A 14,008-nucleotide genomic window follows, 5' to 3' on the forward strand; every position below is an offset into this window, starting at 1 on the left:
AATGTTAAAAGGAAAACGGAAAAAAAACAATAGTGACTGCAGTGACGACATCTGACCATCAGGTGGCAGTGTTTTTCTTTCCTGTGCACAGACAATTTTAGTGTTTCCACACTGTGTTTTTGTGATGTGTGTGTGTGTGTGTGTGTGTGTGTGTGTGTGTGTGTGTGTGTGTGTGTGTGTGTGTGTGTGTGTGTGTGTGTGTGTGTGTTTCATCATCCATACATTACCAAGCATGCAGACCAATAGCGTTGTGCCTATAGGCTGAGACAACAAAGGAAAGGCCCTTGTGAAGAGTCGCTGTAATGGCTGCAAAGATGGGACAAAGGCCAGTCAGGTGCCATGATTCATAACAAGATGGAGCAAAAAAAAAAGGATTTTTAGACCAAATACATTATTATTTTGGTTCATTTTGAATGAAAACAACCCTAAAGCTACTAACATTGTGTGTTGCCCTCTTAATAACATTATGTGCTGTGATTTAGTTAGTGTTACACTCTTTATACTAATAGATCCCTCTGGTGAACTCATTCGTATTTTATGGTCACCTATTGATCGTGTGATTAGCGGCGCAGCAGGGTCCACCCACTTCATGTCCTGTTGAGAGTAATGGTTATTGAGTGAGCTGTCAATGGTTAAGAAGGACCAGAGGAACATGGTGGTGGTGGTGGTGGTGGTTGGAGGTGGGGTCACGACCCTGACCTTCACCTCGCCTCTGCAGCAACCCACTGATTCAATAAGACAAACCAGCAACCACGTTGACCTCCACCTGTGACTCCACATCCACCTATCTCTCCACCCTCCCGACTCTTTATCATATGACGCGTAGAAATTGGTTCTGTGTTTCAGCGCAGGCGTAGGTCCATCCATTAGGCCGACGATCCTTCATCCTGCGGGTGATGATGCAATTTCAGAGCAATGCAATTATTCCACATGATCCAATCTTGGAGTACAACAGTGGGATTAAAGTGGACCCTGAGGCCAGTCCTCAATTTTATACGTTTCTGTTGTCAATAAAACAAGCTCAGCAGCTTCATATTTGTATGTTTGGGGTTCTAAAGCTTCAATCAAAGACCTTGTATACATGGAAAAATCCTTGTTTGCCATTTCTTTCTTTCAGGGCTGAGCCTCGACCAGGGAGGATAAAAAAATGTGAGTTCTGATACAGTGCCTTACCAATACATGTGAAAAATGGGATTCAAATGTTATTAACGGAGTGCATCCACTGTTTGCTCAATTTAACTTACAGAACAAATTTTTTTTTTTCGTCAGACAAAACAAATCCACTTGATTGTGTTTGATAGAGGATTACGCATCTGTATGTTGCATGCTTGTGTCACAGGATTTGGTAAAGCAGAAGAAGCAGTGGAAATGAAATCTCCTGGGACTAATAATGATGTCTAACTTTGAAAGGATTATGGTGACCGCAGAGGTTTTGGAGAAAGAGGAATATCAGAACAGTGACCATAAAGTGACCACATATTGAGCCAAGAAATAAGCAGCCCCTGGTCCCCTCAGATTGTATTACCACAAGCTAAAACGTCCAAATTGTTTTTACACCTCCAGAAATCTCACTACAGTGCATGAACTGCAGCTTCAAGGTGAATCAGAGTTAAAATGAGAGACATTGCAGACAATTTTGAGAAATAGATAGAGTTGAACTTAAATTAATGTATTTTTTGGAGACTTGGGGGCAGCACAACATGCTGTAAACACAACACTGACATATTATGAACAAGAGCATGCAGCGCTGGGCTGGTTTTAAATGTGCTGTAGTCAAAATGCTGAAGAAAAGGTTGTGTCCACATAATTATCACTGACCATTACATAACTTGTCAAATCCCAACATTTTGGGATGGCCACTGGCATAAAGAGGGCGAGCGACTTCCTCCTCTGCTCAGGACGCCATTACTCCAGTATATCTTTACATAGAAAGTATTTGTTTGCTGCTATTTTAATGCTTTGAATGTCAAGTAAAGCCTCTTTAACTATAAGTAACAAAATCTAAGCTCAAAGTTCCACATTAACTTTAAGAACACTCATTCGTTCAACGATTTCAACTAAAACTGAGAGCTGAAGTATAAGTGACGGTTACTTGAATTAAATCGTCCCAAAGGTTGAGAATGTTCATATTTTAGCTACTTTACAACTTATATGGAGTGAGCCTCAAAGTGGGGTGCGTGGCACTCCTTTTCCCCAGAGTTTGACAAATAATGCTTAATTATTGATATAATCTTATTAATATTATAATAGTTCATAGATTACATTCTATTATCACAAATCTATGTCTGAAATCGTTCTAATACATCGTTGTTCTTTCACTAAAACATGTAAAAAAAGTACAATTATTCTAAGGGATATACATGAGGGGGTATTTTCTTTTTCCCTGTAAGGGGTCCTTTGCTGAAAAAAGATTTAGACACAAACACGACTCCAAATGAATGATAACGTCTGTATCTGTAAATGAACCACTAACAAGTGGCCAAAAAATGAAACAGAGAGACAAATTCTCTCCACTTCCTTATTTTCTTTTTCTTCCCTTTGAATTTCACATATGGTGTGTGTCACTTTAAAAGATAATCTTACAAATATAAAGGTTTGTAGTTTATCATAACTCTGCTGAAGTGCGGTATAAGACTGAAAAGACTACTCACCCCAGAAATTGCATTGTACAGGAAGTGACGTCTTGCTGAAGCTGGGATGTGTGTTCGCTCGTTCACTCACTTCCTGGCTGATGAAAAGATGCAGGATAAAACACATCAGGTGGGAAAACATTACATTTGTGCGTGGACCATAGCTAAGTTACCTAGCTTGTGATATCCTGCCACCAAGCGAGCGGTTTCACACAAAACTAAAGGGTACTACAACAAACTGCGACTTCTTGACTTGCAAAATATTGACAAATTGACAAACATCATATGTGTAATTCATGGCACAATTCAAACTGGACCTAATATTTGTCTCTTGCCGCTCACCGCAGTACATATTCTTTTTCAGAGATAAGGTCCCATGGGTTACAACAGAAAGGGAGGGATTTCTCCTCTCTATACAGATTTAAATCACTCCCTGACTGTGTTGAGCCACCTCTGGACACAATAAACACAAATCCTGACTAAGAACATCACAACCATCTCTATCCAGTAACGTCCTTTTCAACTGCCCAGGGGACAGCTGGGCAAACACTGACCCGTATCTGTCCCCTTTCTCCATGACCCCTTAAGCTGACCTCACCCCATCAGCTCCCCACTTAGGCCCCCCTGCTCTCTGCGTTGGCCCCTCAGCTCACGCGGCCCACCTCACCAGCCAAGAAACTGGACCTGATGCCCACCCAGGTCTGCGATCCCTCAGCGGGAGCGACGTGTGAGTCTCAGGAATTCACAACACTTAAGAGTTTGGGCAAATACAGAAGGTCGCTCCACACAAGCAGCAGGGTCAGCTCACCACACACTGGTGCCAACGTCTTTCTTTCTTTCTTTTCTTTCTTCATGCACATAGCTGAGTATGCAAATCATTCATTTATCATTATTTATGGGAATATGCATGAAGCAATAATCACAGAACAGGTGAACGTGACTGAAAACACCTGTCAGCTGTTGGTGCAGCCTGCAGGCAGAGAATAAAAGCTCTGGCAAAATGTGCTTGGTGTAAGCTTTGCTCAATGTGAATGTTAATGATAAACAGAGTTCCTCGCACATTCACAATGTTAAATTTTAATGGCACTCCACTGTTAACCAAATACTTTGAGGCTGATCTTTGTGCACACATATAAATAATATGGATATAATAACAAATACAAATGCATTCATTTATAAAACAAAGAGGACACAATTTCATAACAAGTAGGCTTCCCCGATAGTATGTTATTTGGTCCTCAACAACAGAGACAATGTTTTGGGACATACCACTCATTTAGTTGCTGCAGTTTGTAGATCTTAAAGGCAGATATTGATTTTAACAAGAATTTGAATAGAACTGCTATTTATTTATTTATTTATATACAAATTTGCTCAGTAAAGAATTTTGAATTAGAGTTGTTTCCATAGCAATACCAGTATCGGAAATGTCTCTGAGTCTGCCTAAAATTTGGACTGGGTATGTGCAAGTACGCAAGTCTACTCAGGTCTGTTCAATTCTGATATCAAGTCTCTTTTTAGCCCCGGACAAAAAAATCTACTTTAAAGTAGATAAAGCGTCTTTATTCCCAGAGATCAATTCCGTCATACTGTTCCAGGGTGGTAAAGAAGAATTGATTTTCAATAAGGTATCACCTGATGAAAGCTCATTTATGTTATGCACAGGCTTTCTGTTTATCTGACCTGCTTTGCACTGACCGAATATGAAGGCAATTACTTTGGTAACCGAAAGTTACCAGTTAACTGTAATGCTTTCTAAATTTTCTTCTGTAATTATTCCTGAAATATTCCAAAACAAAACAAAACATGTTCTCACAATAGAACAATTGACCAAATCAACAAATAATAACAGTAAAAACATATTTGTTTAGAGATTCATTTGATTAGGTGAACATGATATAATCGTTTTAGTGGGCAAACATCCAACTGCAGAGTAAAAACAAATCTGGCTTACATTTTCAGCATACATAATCTTTGTTGACAAGGTTTTCATCTAAATCTATTGACATTCCTCTTGACTATTGGATCATTTTACATTAAGTTCAACATTAGTTTTATTCCTCCCTTGTGAGACTTTGTGCTCTGATGCCCTGCCAAAAGTCATCCACAACCAGCATGCCAACGCCAGCTGATCTGAGGCCAGATATGTTGCTGTTGATAAACAGATCTCCATGGTAGCAGCACTAGTACTAGAAAAACACTTCAGGTGACCCGTCCATCCTTCCAGTTTATGCTGAAAGGTAGATTTCTGCTCCCAGCATAGCAACTGCTAGAGTCACTCCATTCCCTGGTGTGTGGCCACGCCCTGGGGTCTAATTAATACAACACACTGTGCATCCATATGGCTCTGTGTGATTAAACAGATAGAGAAAGGAGGGGAGAGGAGGCAGGAGAAAGACAGGACAAGATGGGGTGGGGGTGCAGGCCGGGTGTTTCCTTCATTGATGGATCAGAATATATTGCTGCATTTGCTGTTTCCCTCTGCCTGCAACAACTGTACTCTGTTCAGGGCAATGAAACAGGAAGCCGACCTTGGCACAAAGCAACGTGATTAGACTCTGAAAAATCAATACGTAAAATGTTTGAGTCAATCAAAGAGACAATGAATACCATCTTTTTTTCATGTTGCTCTCTATGAAACAACGCTTCCTCAAGGCCAGAAACAAGTGTTGGAACAAAGCCCTGACCCTCTTGTTGGAACAAAGCCCTGTTTGCAGACCACAATCCCCCAGTGGATTTCTTCCAGAGTATGGATTAGAGATAGGTGAGGGCTGGGGGTAATGGAGAAGGACAGGCCTAGGGCAACAAGCAAGATAAAGTGTAGACCAGGAGAGGAAGAAAAAGCAGAGAAGACAAAAATGAGTGAGAGAATGCGTTTAAGTGGTGACTGTAAATCTAAACTGTTGTTGTGAGTGTGGACCTCTGCCTCACCTCCCGCCATCCTTCCCTTTCTCTCTTTTCTTTTCTTGGGGGCGGCTGGGGCTCAGGGGAAGAGCGGGTCGTCTTCCATTCGAGACATTGGCGGTCCGATGGGCAAGACACTGAACCCCAAACTGCTCCCTGTGCTGCGCATGGGTGTGTGAATGTGGTGTGAATGGTTAGATTAGATTAGATGGTATGTAGATGTACACTGCCATCAGTGTGAATGGGTGAATGTGACAAGTAGTGTGAAAGCGCCTTGAGTAGTCAGAAGACTAGAAAGGCGCTATATAATTCAATACAAGTCCATTTACCATCTTTTCAGTCAGCTGGTCCAAATTACAAAAAGTCACACATTTTCTGTTTCAACCCTAGTGGAATCTAACCATGCGTGTAGTTTTGCTTTTATTTTACCAGACCTTTAAAGATTTCTGCCTTCACCCAAGCAAGCAAAAAATGAACTGCAGTTCCTCAAATGGCCACTTGAGGCTGGAGCCAAAACCGAGTCAATCCCCATAGACCCCATGTTAAAATGTCCAACTTTACAGCAGAAATTAACATGTTTACAGCCTGGTACAGATCAGTATTTGGTCGCTAGAGCTAATTTCATTGTTTATGACGACTGTACAGGGGTGAATTTCTATATAACTCAACCGGTTAAATTATATTTAGGCTTTAAAGTTCTGCATAATTAAGGATGTGGCCACTTTGATTAACAGGTGGGTGCTGCCACAGGTGGCTACTATAGACAATAGGCTTCATTTGGCCTGCCTCAGCTCCATCTGCATGCATATTTTTGGATTAGCTACAGGAGCAGTAGGTGTCAGGAACTGCCAAGATGGCAACATCACAGAAACTGTCCATATTTTATACAGTCTATTTTTCATCACATTATGTTTGGGGCGATTAAGGCATTGCAAAATAACTTTTAAACAAAGACTAACAGACTACTAGCATCTCTATGAGGCTGTTATTTATGTGCAACAGTGCTTTGAGCTAAATGCTGACATGCTTTTTTGATTTGATTTGATTAATTTAGCACATGTTAAAAAAACAAGATTACATTAAAAAAAGGAAATGTAAAGGAAACCCAGAAAACCCTCAAGGTATGTTTAGTTCCCTACAATTATTCAACAATATTTAACATGAAGGAAAAAATAAACAAATAATGAAAAATTCTGTTATGTTATATTATGTTTTCAATATTAAGCATCTTAGTTTACTTTGTTAAACATTTGCTAGTCATCACATACGAACAGCTGAGGCTGATGGGAATGTCATCAATTTTGCAGGTATGTTTTGACCCGATGGTGGCGCGAGAAGAAAAGTTAGGGATCACCAAAACTCAGAGTTCAGAATGTCTGAAGCAAATTTCATTTCAATTTCAATTTCATATGTACTTCTTTTCTATGAATATAAAGTCTTTATCAAAATGCTCTGTCCCACTGTGAAATCAGCAAGTGCTCGGAGGCTCTCTCGTGGCCTTTTTGGGCCATTTCCGCACACTTTCCTTGAGACTGCAACTCAGCAGACTTTCTTGAGGGAATTTCCCAATGCATGCTGCACTAATATTAAAAAAAATCTTGTTCAAAAGCACCACCTCAGCTGAAATCTCACTTAATTATCTGAAAACCTTGCATGTACCTGCATTTCTTTAGCTACCATTAGAGGTAAGAAAATATTTATTTGTTGCACATCCTCACGCCTATTGCCTTTCACTACTACGTCCAGCATCCTTTGATCCTCTCTCTCCACAAAGCCAACCCACATCTCCATCCTTCGCTCCCTTTGTCCCACTCGCCATCCTTTCTTTGTCCTGCTCCACACATCACTGACGTCGTGCGCACAGGGGATGCGATATCTCTGCCGCTCCCCCTCCCCCACACTTTAGCCCCCCCTCCTCCCCCATTTTCTTCTTTCTTGAGGGCGCGTGGGTGCGTTGTACATATTAACCGGTGAAGAGTCGCAAGTGTGCATGCATGTGTGTGTGTTTTAGTGATAAATGAAGAGAAGCTTGAGGGGTGGGGGCGCCGTGTCATAGATGATGACTGCATATATCTGCATGTGAGCCCTACACTCCCTGCCATTGAAAAGGCCACCCGATTTATCTCTCAAATACATATAAATGTGTTATAAGGGTAGCTATACAGCCTGCATGGTCGGTTTCTGCAGAATGATTCCCCCGGCACCCATTGCAATCACATCAGCCCTCCTTTTCTCAGAAACAGTCACTCCATTAATGCTTTCAGTGCCACGTCTCCTGTGGCCTCAGCATGTTAATGCCCACATTCTCCATCAGTCACCCTCCACCAGATGACACTCCATCTCAAACTGGAGCCACAGGCAACAGCAAAGAGAAGTGGCAGAAATTATAAGGTGCCTTTCAACCACGCAGGCCTTCACACAGACCCACAAGAACACACTCACTGAACGAGCATACATTTATACAACAGGCAAGAGTTCAGCCAAGCTACTAAGCTAAGTAAGCTATTCACAGATTTTACATACAGAAAAATCAGACCATCTTAAAATATGGACTGCATTATTATAGCGCTTTTCATCACTTACTTTTAAAGCTGGTATAATCAATATTTATATATATCATCAAACTCAGTAGATTAAGTAAAGCTCATAGTGACGAATCCACAGAGCGCTACAGAGCATTTTAGCATCTTTTTTGGTTTCTTCAACCTACAACTTTACTGTTTCAGTTCACTCTCACCGTTCTCATCAGCATAGTTTTCAAGTCACAGCAGAAAGCTGTTCACTGAAAAAGCTTTGATAAACACACTGTAGCTGCAGTTAGCAACTAGCTGGTTTGAGCATTTAGCAGTTAAAGAGCCAGGTATTTCCCTCAGGTAGGCAGAGACCAAAATAGAGCTAAAAGACAGAGATTACTGTATTAGACTTACATACAAGTGGACACAAACATGCTTGATGCGTATCAACAGGTATCAACTTAAAAAAAAAGTGATAATAAGCCAGTGTAATAAATAAGGCTAAATAATAAACTAAACTGAGATCATCAATGACGAAGTCCAACCAGTTGCACAACTGAATCCTGCGGGAAAGGCAGATTTCCCATTAACAGTTCAAAAAAACTATACATTTATTGAATGTTAATACATAAATGGCAATTGCTAAAACAGAAAATCAGACCATGAACCATATTCAAAATATGATTGATGCAATGAAAAGAATTATAATTTAATTTCATTTAATTCGAATTTTGATTGAAGTACTTGAAACTAAAAATTAAATTTGAAACTTTAACTTGAATAATTTTACATGATGGTATTACGATATAAAGACTGTGCATACAAACGTCTGTTGAAACCTCTGAGTTTCTCTCTCACACACACACGCACACACACACACACACAGACACACACAATGAATAGCACTTTAAAGCGAAACAGGAGCTGACAAGACGGTTTTAATTATTTGCGACGTGAGAGGAGGGATGTCACCTTGGAAGTGTGTTACGGCTGGGAAAATCTGGAAACAGTAAAAAAAGAAGAGGGAAAAAAACAGGGGAACATCAGAGGTATGAAAGTAGGCTGGTGTAACCTCTGGCCTCCCTCCCTCTTAGCTGCTCCCTTTGAGCCGCTAAAAGGCGTGCGGTGTGAGAAGCCAGAAGACAGCTGCACCCCCCTTCGCCTCCTCTGGGCTCTCTCTGGGAAACTGAGGTCCCCTTTCTTAACTCGCTTTAAATGCTGTGGGGTCAGGAGGAGCCGGGGCCCAGTTGAGGTGGTCCAGCCGGGGATAGAGTTTCACTGCTTTACACAACCAGTCTGGACTGTTTTGAGTGTGTGTGTGTGTCCTTGAGAGAGAAAGAAGGGGGAGCTGCTGTTGTCTCTCCATTAAAACCATAAATAAAGAAGAAACTTGCTATAATGATCACAAACACCTTCTCTCTGCCACTGCAACACCTCTCATCCCACGCAAACACACATATTTACATATCACAGTATGTGCCTACATACACACACACACGGTGGTCAATTTTGCACAGCAGCAACTGTTGTCGTAAGGAAAAGCGAGAAAACGTTAACATGCAGCACTGAAGTGAATAATACTGTAAACCCAGTGACATATTTTGAGAATCTCAGTTTTATTCTTCTGTTCATATAAATATAGATACCTACAATTACAAAAGAACTTCCCTATTCCTATTTCCTATTTAGGAAAACAGATTTCATCATCACACCTAAACAGGAACACACTCCTCCTGAACACAAACTAAGAAGCAGATTTCAACTGCAGAGATGCAAAGAATTTGTAGCTTTGGCCACTGCCAAAGCTACAAATCTGAAATCTGTGATCCGTGAATGTCATCTGCAAAGAAGACCCGGCACAAAAAAAACCCAACAAGCATGAAGATGGTCAGACAGGTTGTAAAGTTAAGACAGATTGTGCAAACCATTAAATTAGACTGCACGTATAATTGGTCAAAGGTGTAGGAAACTGAGAAATCAGTGAGTGAACTTGGATGGGTGATGGCTGTTTATGTGGACAGTTTGGACCATTATTTAACCAAGACCAAGAACAATCTTTGACACAGACACAGGGATGAGAAATCCTTTAAGGTCCAAACACACCGCACCAACACGAAGAAGTGGCTGTGACAGAGGCTGACTGTTGCATTGCCTTGCATTGCATTGTCTTAGCTAAAAAGAAGCATGTGAACACACCACAACGACAACAGGCAACGACCAACGGCGTATATGTGTGCCTGCGTGAGAGGAAATAACTCTCCATACCATCAGGTGGGGGTTGTCTGTGTTCGTCATTTAAAAAGGGAAACCAGAAAACCAGAAGAAGGATGGATTCAAGAGCAACTAACACAATAACAACACAACCCAATGTTAAAAGCATGAAAGCTTATTATCATATATCTCATTCTCGAGTGAAAAAAACCCCAAATTTGTTTTATCTCATCTTAATTTGTTTGTTATTTCCTCACTTCTGTTTCTCTTCTTGTGCCCTGATTCGCTTAACAGCTGCACAGCCAATCAGACTCTTAACGACGGGCTCAACCGTCGATTCAAAGGCTTACTAGTGCCAACGGTGAGGGACACACCGCAAAAACTAGGGTGTCAGACACTCACTGACGGCCCAACACCGGCCGACCGTCTGCAAAGTTTGTCGGGGGCTTTAAGCTCTCAGTAGAAAGGAAATTTCAAAATGGAACATCTGACGGATAAATGGTCTAAAACTCCAGGAAAGCAGCGAAATGGATCTTGTAGTGAGATTGTTTTGTCATAAATTGACAATTAAACTTATTTTCCTCTTCCAAATAAGTTTGGCTGAACTGGAGGTTTGTTTAAAACCTTTATGATGTGACTGCTCATGTTTTATGCTTCACTGATGCTACTGTATTCCCAGATTTCCCCAGAGCAGTACCAATAGGAACGGTGACCAAAACTAAAATAAACTGGAATTACCCCCGGTTGCCTTAGAGAGAAAACCAGAAAGCGGAAGTTGATCCATATTGGACTCCCCCTTTGTCCTGAAGTTCAATGATGCATTGGGATTTACAGTGATTAGAAGTCCGGCACCAGCCTTCATCGACCTGGAGCTCTGTCTGAGCCTCGTGCTCAATACTCTTTGTTAGTTAATGTGCTGAAAAGGAAGAACAGGACGGTAAAGTGGGGAGGAGATAGGAGAAGCCTTCATCAGATTGATCTGCTGCATCTCTGCGGGCCACAGGAAGCAAGCAAACACAGTTGTGCTGTAAATTACGCTTCTTTATCCACTGAGCTCAAGTCTCAGGTACACACACACACGCGCGCACACACACGCACGCGCGCGCGCACACACACACACACACACACACAATAAAAACAGTCTCCGGTTTATTTCTAGAGCTACTTTATTATCACTGTTATTGTTTTTTCTTCAGTTTTGCACAATGAACCCTAAAACAATACAAACCACTAAAATGGTCTATTTTGCCTTTTTACACACATACATACCAGTATATGTGGATATGTATACAGATTCTTCAACACCTTGGTCTAGAGAGAGCGTAGAAACATAACTTTGTGGAAACATACAGTAGTGATCCCTGACAATGCTCTGAGAACGCTTATTAAATCATCTCATATTGACCTGAATTAAACTGTGGGAGAAACAGAAAGGAGGCAGTGACCTCAGCAGACAGACACACAACAAGCCAGACAGGCAGACAGACGAACAGATGTGTGATCATGGGCTGGCTGTACAGCTTTGTGCTCCCTTCGTTCCAACTGGTCAAGCAGTTAATCGAACACAGGTAACACTACAAATGAGGCTCGTTTGTGACATTAAACAAGGTAGTTTACACAGCTGGTAATGCATATGGTTTTTGGTTTCATGTTGGCACCACATTTGAACCCTGTAGGATTTAGAAAATAATAATAAAACTGCATAGATAAAATAGAAGTTTTAGTTGTTGTGCCAGAAAAAGCAACTGCACTGAAGTGAGAATAAAACTGCTGACAGCCTTTAACCTTCTCTTGCCCTTTGTTGCTGGAAAAGAAGACTGCTCAATGTTTCTCCAAGTTAATAAAATGAATTTGAACAACTAAAAGAAGTTTTATCGCATTTTGCCATTTTAATTCAGCTTTTCTAATGTGAATCTTCAAAATGTGCGTTTATGGAAACACGGCCGTGCAGGAGTTTGTTTGCAACTTTTGACCTACTCGTCTCCCTCCTATATGCTCCTGCTTCAGGAAATAGATGAGCCAAGTATTCCTCGGCTCTGCTGTTGTATATTAAAAAAAAACTTCTACATAACCTTTTTCAACATTTCTAATCACCTCTTACAACTGGAGATGGTGACAAAGTGTGGACTTTCAGTCCTTATCACGGCCTATAAAACAAACTTAACGATTCAATCCAATCCCTCATCAGTTCTTCTAGTTTATGCATACGAGTAAAATTCTCGATACAAACCAGCAACACTGGGCAAGAACAGGTCAAATATTCTTACGCCTACAGGATTTCATCTGGCTACAAGATATTGGCATAAATTTCCCTTAAGACTAAATAAATACTCTTTTGCCCGCAGTGCTGCAGGACTGAAGCTTAGACAGTGAATCACAAACATACGGGAAAGTTTTTACAATGGATGTCTCTGTCAGCTGAAATACTGATGTTTTTTTTTTTTAACTGATTAGCTGTTATTGACTTTTATGTCTGATGCTAACCTCACAGGACAGGTGTTGGGGGTCAATCACCTGCGGGGGGAAATCTACTCAGGAGTTTTTCCTATTTCAGGGGCCGAATTACAGATGACCGAACGGCTGACAACATCAATACAAAACAGACATTCTCCTCAAGCTCCTTTGTGAAGGACAATGAAAACAGCTTGTCACTTTAAACGGTAACGGGACTGACAGGACCTCACCCCCGAGTCACTCATGTGAGGATGACTGGTGGGAACAGGATGAGGATGAGGTGATCATCAGGCATCGGCGAGGGCAAGACAGATTTGTCAACGGAAAAAGGTCACTCAACCTATTTTCATCAATACACACCATCAAAAACAGATCGACCGACAATGTGAGACGGGACCATCAATAGCACCATATTGAGATCACAACATTATTTTGCCATTATTCGGCTAAATATCACAGTGCTACCATCACAAGTCCAATAATGAATAACTAACACTTTTCATTTCAGCTTATATAACACGTTAGCTTTTCGTTTCACATGCAGATCTACTGTAGGTTCCTCTCTGCCTACTACCTTTAAACACATTGGATTCAATCTGCTTTCTTGACAGATGTATATAAAATATAATACTGATCTCAAACATTAAAGTACATTTACATTAAATCACCATTTGACAAGAGTATAGATCACTTGGAAAATCTTTAAACTCAGCATTATTTGACACGTACAGTCATCGGGGTCTCAGAGCAGAACACCATAGAGATAAATGCATCGGAAATGTAATCAATTCACAATCATATCGGATGATCATTTGGTGCCACAACGATCAATACCACATAACGTAAAGGATATTTCTAGCATAGGCTAGATGCATCAGGCTTCAGACTTTTTGAGAAACCAGAGTGAGAATATCTCTGGTTACCCAAAACGTCCTCGCCATTGAGATCAACTACTGAGTTACAGCATTACACAGAGAGACGGGGTCAATCTACCCAGTCTTATCTCGTCCTTCTGGCTTGATCTGGTTACCTGTGTAGAGTTAATGCATAAGACAGAGAACTGCACAGACACACGTCTTAGCAGAGCCATATACAGGCATTGTTAACTCATGCACATGCCCAGTCCAGGATGCCTTCCTTGCGAAAACCTGAGAAGAAGTATGAATGAATTACAGCCGCAATTAATGTTTATTTCCATGTATGAGTTCATCAGCCTATTGTTGTGTGTTTGGTCTATAAAATCCCAATTTCTTAAAACTTCTTAAAAATGTTTGTTTTGTCTAAACCTCCCAAAAA

This window comes from Echiichthys vipera (genome assembly GCF_963691815.1).
Source record: "Echiichthys vipera genome assembly, chromosome: 1".
Lineage (NCBI taxonomy): Eukaryota > Metazoa > Chordata > Actinopteri > Perciformes > Trachinidae > Echiichthys > Echiichthys vipera.